The sequence below is a fragment of the Coregonus clupeaformis genome, chromosome 15 (assembly GCF_020615455.1).
Source record: "Coregonus clupeaformis isolate EN_2021a chromosome 15, ASM2061545v1, whole genome shotgun sequence".
NCBI lineage: Eukaryota > Metazoa > Chordata > Actinopteri > Salmoniformes > Salmonidae > Coregonus > Coregonus clupeaformis.
The window spans coordinates 14,163,133-14,169,294 of NC_059206.1; positions in this window are offsets into that span (position 1 = coordinate 14,163,133).

Here is a 6,162-nt window from a genome sequence, read left to right on the forward strand (position 1 = left end):
GAGCGACTTCGTTTTATTTCTGTTAATTTTGTGAATTCTGTTGTGAATACGTGTCAGAATCGACGAGTTGAAAGATCTCAAGTTTTACTACAACATGTAGCAGAGGGGGTTTATCAAATACAAGCGCCTGTAAGATCTCAAATAAACTAGTCTTTTTACAGAAATCATTTTTTTCTTTTTTTTTTAACATAGGCAATAATGTCAAATCTTCTATGCAGCCAAGTGTATTTCTGGTGAACAGCCTGACTGAGTGAAGCTGCTGTTACGGTTCACAGTTGTACATAGATTTTCCTCTATATTTCAAAATGAATTTACACTGAAAATGCATGGATTTTTAAGAATTGTTTTATATAGTTTATAAAAGTCATTAAACTCAATCACTGTACTCCCTTGTAATCTGGAATGGTCTTCGTGTTGGTGCAGATGTCACAATACTGGAATTCTGGATACAAATATCCCCCTTTTTGTCTTTGGTTTAAAGACCGATCTCGGGTAACAGTGGTCGCCAGTTTTTTACAATGGAGTAAGCTATGACCCAGAATACATCTCTCCCTCAACCCATTTTAAGAGACAATGGACCAGGGCAGCGTAAAAGCTGTGGTTGCTCTATCACTAGCTACAGGAGGCATGCCTGTCGTTTTTGAATGGATAATTCACCCAAATAACAAATTACTTTTGTTTCCTTACTATGAGAGAATCCAATCCACAATTTGGGTTTGTTTACCTAGCTACTGTCAACAACAGCTAACTTGAGCATTTTCTAACCAATAAATAATGGAGGTCAAAGTACCTGATATTAGCATGTTTCAATGTCATGCACATATCCTCCACAGGAGGTTGGTGGCACCTTAATTGGGGAGAACGGGCTTGTGGGTAATGACTGGAGCGGAATCAGTGGAATGGTATCAAATACAAACATAGTTTCCATGTGTTTGATGTCATTCCATTTTCTCCGTTCTGGCCATTTATTATGAGCCGTTCTCCCCTCAGGAGCCTCTACTGTGTTATCCTCCCGAAGTATAAGTTACTTTATGATGGTGAGGACTGTCAAACTGATTTAATCACCAGTTTTATACCGAATACTTGTATAGGACACATTTGACCAACTCATGTGCCAATGAGTTATCCTTCACCAAGTGGTAGATGAATTCACACACCATAACCACTATTCCTAGACTAAAAAACATGTTATTTAAAAGAGCTTATTAGACCAACACTAGGTTTATTTATTCTGTAAAACTGACTGTTTAGCTAGCACACACTGGAATATGTTCCGGGATTCGACCAATGGCATTGAGGAGTATACCACATCAGTCACCGGCTTCATTAAGTGCATCCACGACGTCGTCCCCACAGTGACTGTACGTACACTACCGGTCAAAAGTTTTAGAACACCTACTCATTACATTGACATTTTAGTCATTTAGCAGACGCTCTTATCTAGAGCGACTTACAGTTAGTGAGTGCATACATTTTTTCATACTGGCCCCCCCGTGGGAAAAGAACCCACAACCCTGGCGTTGCAAGCGCCATGCTCTACCAACTGAGCTACACGAGACCTTTTCTTTATTTTTACTATTTTCTACATTATAGATTAATAGTGAAGACATCAACACTATGAAATAACACATGGAATCATGTAGTAACCAGAAAGTGTTAAACAAATCAAAATATTTTGTATTTGAGATTCTTCAAATTGCCACCCTTTGCTTTGACAGCTTTGCACACTCTTGGCATTCTCTCAACCAGCTTCACCTGGAATGCTTTTCCAACAGTCTTGAAGGAGTTCCCACATGCTGAGCACTTGTTGGTTTGGTTGAGGTCGGGGGATTGTGGAGGCCAGGTCATCTGATGCAGCACTCCATCACTCTCTTTCTTGGTAAAATAGCCCTTACACAGCCTGGAGGTGTGTTGGGTCATTGTCCTGTTGAAAAACAAATGATAGTCCCACTAAGCATAAACCAGATGGGATGGTGTATCATAACACAACACCTCAATGCTTCACGTGGGAAATACACATGCAGAGATCATCCGTTCACCCACACCGCTTCTCATAAAGACAGTGGTTGGAACCAAAAATCTAAAATTTGGACTCCAGACCAAAGGACAAAGTTTCACCGGTCTAATGTCCATTGCTCATGTTTCTTGGCCCAAGCAAGTGTCTTCTTCTTATTGGTGTCCTTAAGTAGTGGTTTCTTTGCAGCAATTCGATCAAGAAGGCCTGATTCACACAGTCCCCTCTGAACAGTTGATGTTGAGATGTGTCTGTTACTTGAACTCTGTGAAGCATTTATTTGGGCTGCAATTTCTGAGGCTGGTAACTAATGAATTTATACTCTGCAGAGGTAACTCTGGGTCTTCCATTCTGGCTCCTCTACGCTTGATGGTTTTTGCAACTGCAATTGAAGAAACTTTTAAAGTTCTTGAAATTGTCCATATTGACTGACCATGTCTTCAAGTAATGATGGACTGTTGTTTCTCTTTGCTTATTTGAGCTGTTCTTGCCATAATATGGACTTGGTCTTTTACCAAATAGGGCTATCTTCTGTATAACCCCCTACCTTGTCACAACACAACTAATTGGCTCAAACACATTAAGAAGGAAAGAAATTCCACAAATTAACTTTTAAGAAGGTACACCTGTTAATTGAAATGGACTACCTCATGAAGCTGGTTGAGAGAATGCCAAGAGAATGGCAAGAGTGTGCAAAGCTGTCATCAAGGCAAAGGGTGGCTATTTGAAGAATCTCAAATATAAAATATATTTTGATTTCTTTAACACTTCTTTGGTTACTACATGATTCCATATGTGTTATTTCATAGTTTTGAGAAAATAGTAAAAATTAAGAAAAACCCTGGAATGAGCAGGTGTGTCCAAACTTTTGACTGGTACTGTAATTATTCAGACCCTTTGCTATGAGATTCGAAATTGAGCTCAGGTGCATCCTGTTTCCATTGATCATCCTTGAGATGTTTCTACAACTTGATTGGAGTCCACCTGTGGTAAATTCAAATGATTGGACATGATTGGGAAAGGCACACACATGTCTATATAAGGTCCCACAGTTGACAGCGCATGTCAAACCAAGCCATGAGGTCGAATAAATTGTCCGTAGAGCTCCGAGACAGGATTGTGTCGAGGCACAGCTCTGGGGAAGGGTACCAAAACATTTATGCAGCATTGAAGGTCCCCAAGAACACAGTGGCCGCCAACATTATTAAATGGAATACGTTTTGAAGCACCAAGACTCTTCCTGGAGCTGGCCGCCCGGCCAAACTGAGCAATCGGGGGACAAGGGCCTTGGTCAGGGAGGTGACCAAGAACCCGATGGTCACTCTGACAGAGCTCCGGAGTTTCTCTGGAGATGGGAGAACCTTCCAGTAGGACAACCATCTCTGCAGCACTCCACCAATTAGGCCTTCATGGTAGAGTGGCCAGACGGAAACCACTCCTCAATAAAAGGCACATGACAGCCCGCTTGGAGTTTGCCAAAAGGCACCTAAAGGACTCGCAGACCATGAGAAACAAGATTGAACTCTTTGGCCTGAATGCCAAGCGTCACGTCTGGAGGAAACCTGGCACCATCACTACAGTGAAGGATGGTGGTGGCAGCATCATGCTGTAAGTATGTTTTTCAGCGGCAGGGACTGGGAGACTAGTCAAGATCGAGGAAAAGATGAACGGAGCAAAGTACAGAGAGATCCTTGATGAATGAAAACCTGCTCCAGAACGCTCAGGACCTCAGACTGGGGCGAAGGTTCACCTTCCAACAGGACAACGACCCTAAGCATACAGCCAAGACAACGCAGGAGTGGTTTCGGGACAAGTCTCTGAATGTCCTTGAGTGGCCCAGCCAGAGCCCGAACTTGAACCCGATCGAACATCTCTGGAGAGACCTTACAAATAGCTGTGTAACGACGCTCCCCATCCAACATGATAGAGCTTGAGAGGATATGCAGAGAAGAATGGGAGAAACTCCCCAAATACAGGTGTACCAAGCTTGTAGCGTCATACCCAAGAAGACTCAAGGCTGTAAACGCTACCAAAGATGCTTCAACAAAGTACTGAGTAAAGGGTCTGAATACTTATGTAAATGTATTATTTCAGCTTTTTATTTTTAATACATTTGCAAAAAAAATCGAAAAACCTGTTTTTGCTTTGTCATTATGCTGTATTGTGTGTAGTTTGATGAGGGGAATAAAAAAAAATCCATTTTAGAATAAGACTGTAATGTGGAAAAAGTCAAGGGGTCTGAATACTTTCTGAATGCATTTAATTGTAATTTTTTTGCCAACGATCTACACAAAATACTCTGTCATAGGGGAAGAAAAAGTATATTTGTGAAACAATTTAAGAAAAATAAAACATCTAATTTACATAAGTATTCAACCCCGAGTCAATATATGTTAGAATCACCTTTGGCTGCGATTACAGCTGTGAGTCTTTCTGGGTAAGTCTCTAAGAGCTTACCACACATGGATTGTGCAACATTTGCCCATTATTCTTTTCAAAATTCTTCAAGCTCTATCAAATTGGTTGTTGATCATTGCTAGACAACCATTTTCAGGTCTTTCCATATATCTTCAAGCAGATTTCAGTCAAATCTGTACCTCGGCCACTCCGGAACATTCACTGTCTTCTTGGTAAGCAACGCTAGTGTAGATTTGGCCTTGTGTTTTAGGTTATTGTCCTGCTGAAAGGTGAATTCATCTCCCAGTGCCTGGTGGAAAGCAGGCTGAACCAGGTTTTCCTCTAGAGTTTTGCCTGTGCTTAGCTCCATTCCGTTTCTTTTTTATCCTGAAAAACGCCCGTCCTTAACGATTACAAGAATACCCATAACATAATGCAACCACCACTATGCTTGGAAATGTGCAGAGTGGTACTTAGTAATGTGTTGTACTGGATTTGCCCCAAACATAACACTTTGTATTTAGGACAAAAAGTGAATTGCTTTGCCACATTATTAGCAGTATTACTTTAGTGCCTTGTTGCAAACAGGAAGCATATTTTTGAATATTTTTATTCTGTACAGGCTTCTTTATTTTCACTCTGTCAATTAGGTTAGTATTGTGGAGTAACTATAATGTTGTTGATCCATCCTCAGTTTTCTATCACAGCCATTAAACTCTAACTGTTTTAAAGTTACCATTGGCCTCATGGTGAAATCCCTGAGCGGTTTCCTTCCTCTCCAGCAACTGAGTTAGGAAGGACGCCTGTATCTTTGTAGTGACACCATTCAAAGTGTAATGAATAACTTCACCATGCTCAAAGGGATATTCAATGTCTGCTTTAAAAAAAATAATAATCTACCAATACGAACCCTTCTTTGCGAGGCATTGGAAAACCTCTTTTTGTAGTTAAATCTGTGTTTGAAATTCACTGCTCGACCGAGGGACCTTACAGATAATTGTATGTGTTGGGGGAGGTAGTTATTCAAAAATCACGTTAAACACTATTATTGCACACAGATGAGTCCATGCAACTTATCATATGACTTGTTAAGAAAATCTTTACTCCAGAACTTATTTAGCTTGCCAGAACAAAGGGGTTGAATACTTATTGACTCAAGACATTTCAGCTTTTCATTTTTAATTCATTTGTAAAAATTCCACTTTGACATTCTGGGGTATTGTGTGTAGGCCAGTGACAAAAATATATAATTTAATCAATTAAAAAATTCAGACTGTACCACAACAAAACATGGAAAAAGTCAAGGGGTGTGAATACTTTCTGAAGGCACTGTATCTACCTAAATTACATTGAACCCCTGCACATCGACTCGGTACTGGTGCCCGTGTATTTAGCCAAGTTATCGGTTTTATTATTACGTCTTTTACTTTTCTATTATTTCTCTATTGTCTTTCTCTCTGCATCGTGGGGAAGGGCCCGTAAGCAAGCATTTCACTGTTAGTGTACATCTGTTGTTTATGAAGCATGTGATGAATAACATTTTATTTGATTGAAATGTAAAGGTAATTGAGCCAACTTAGGCATCGTTTACCGCATACTCCGCTAAAGCGGGAACATTGCCTTTAAATTTCAATCACGCTGTAAAGATGAATCTCTGCGACGCGGAATGAATAGAGCCCTAAATCTGTGTTCCGGAAGCAGCCCCTCAATGTGTGAACTATATTTTGGAACGAGGGACAACGTGCTAGAGT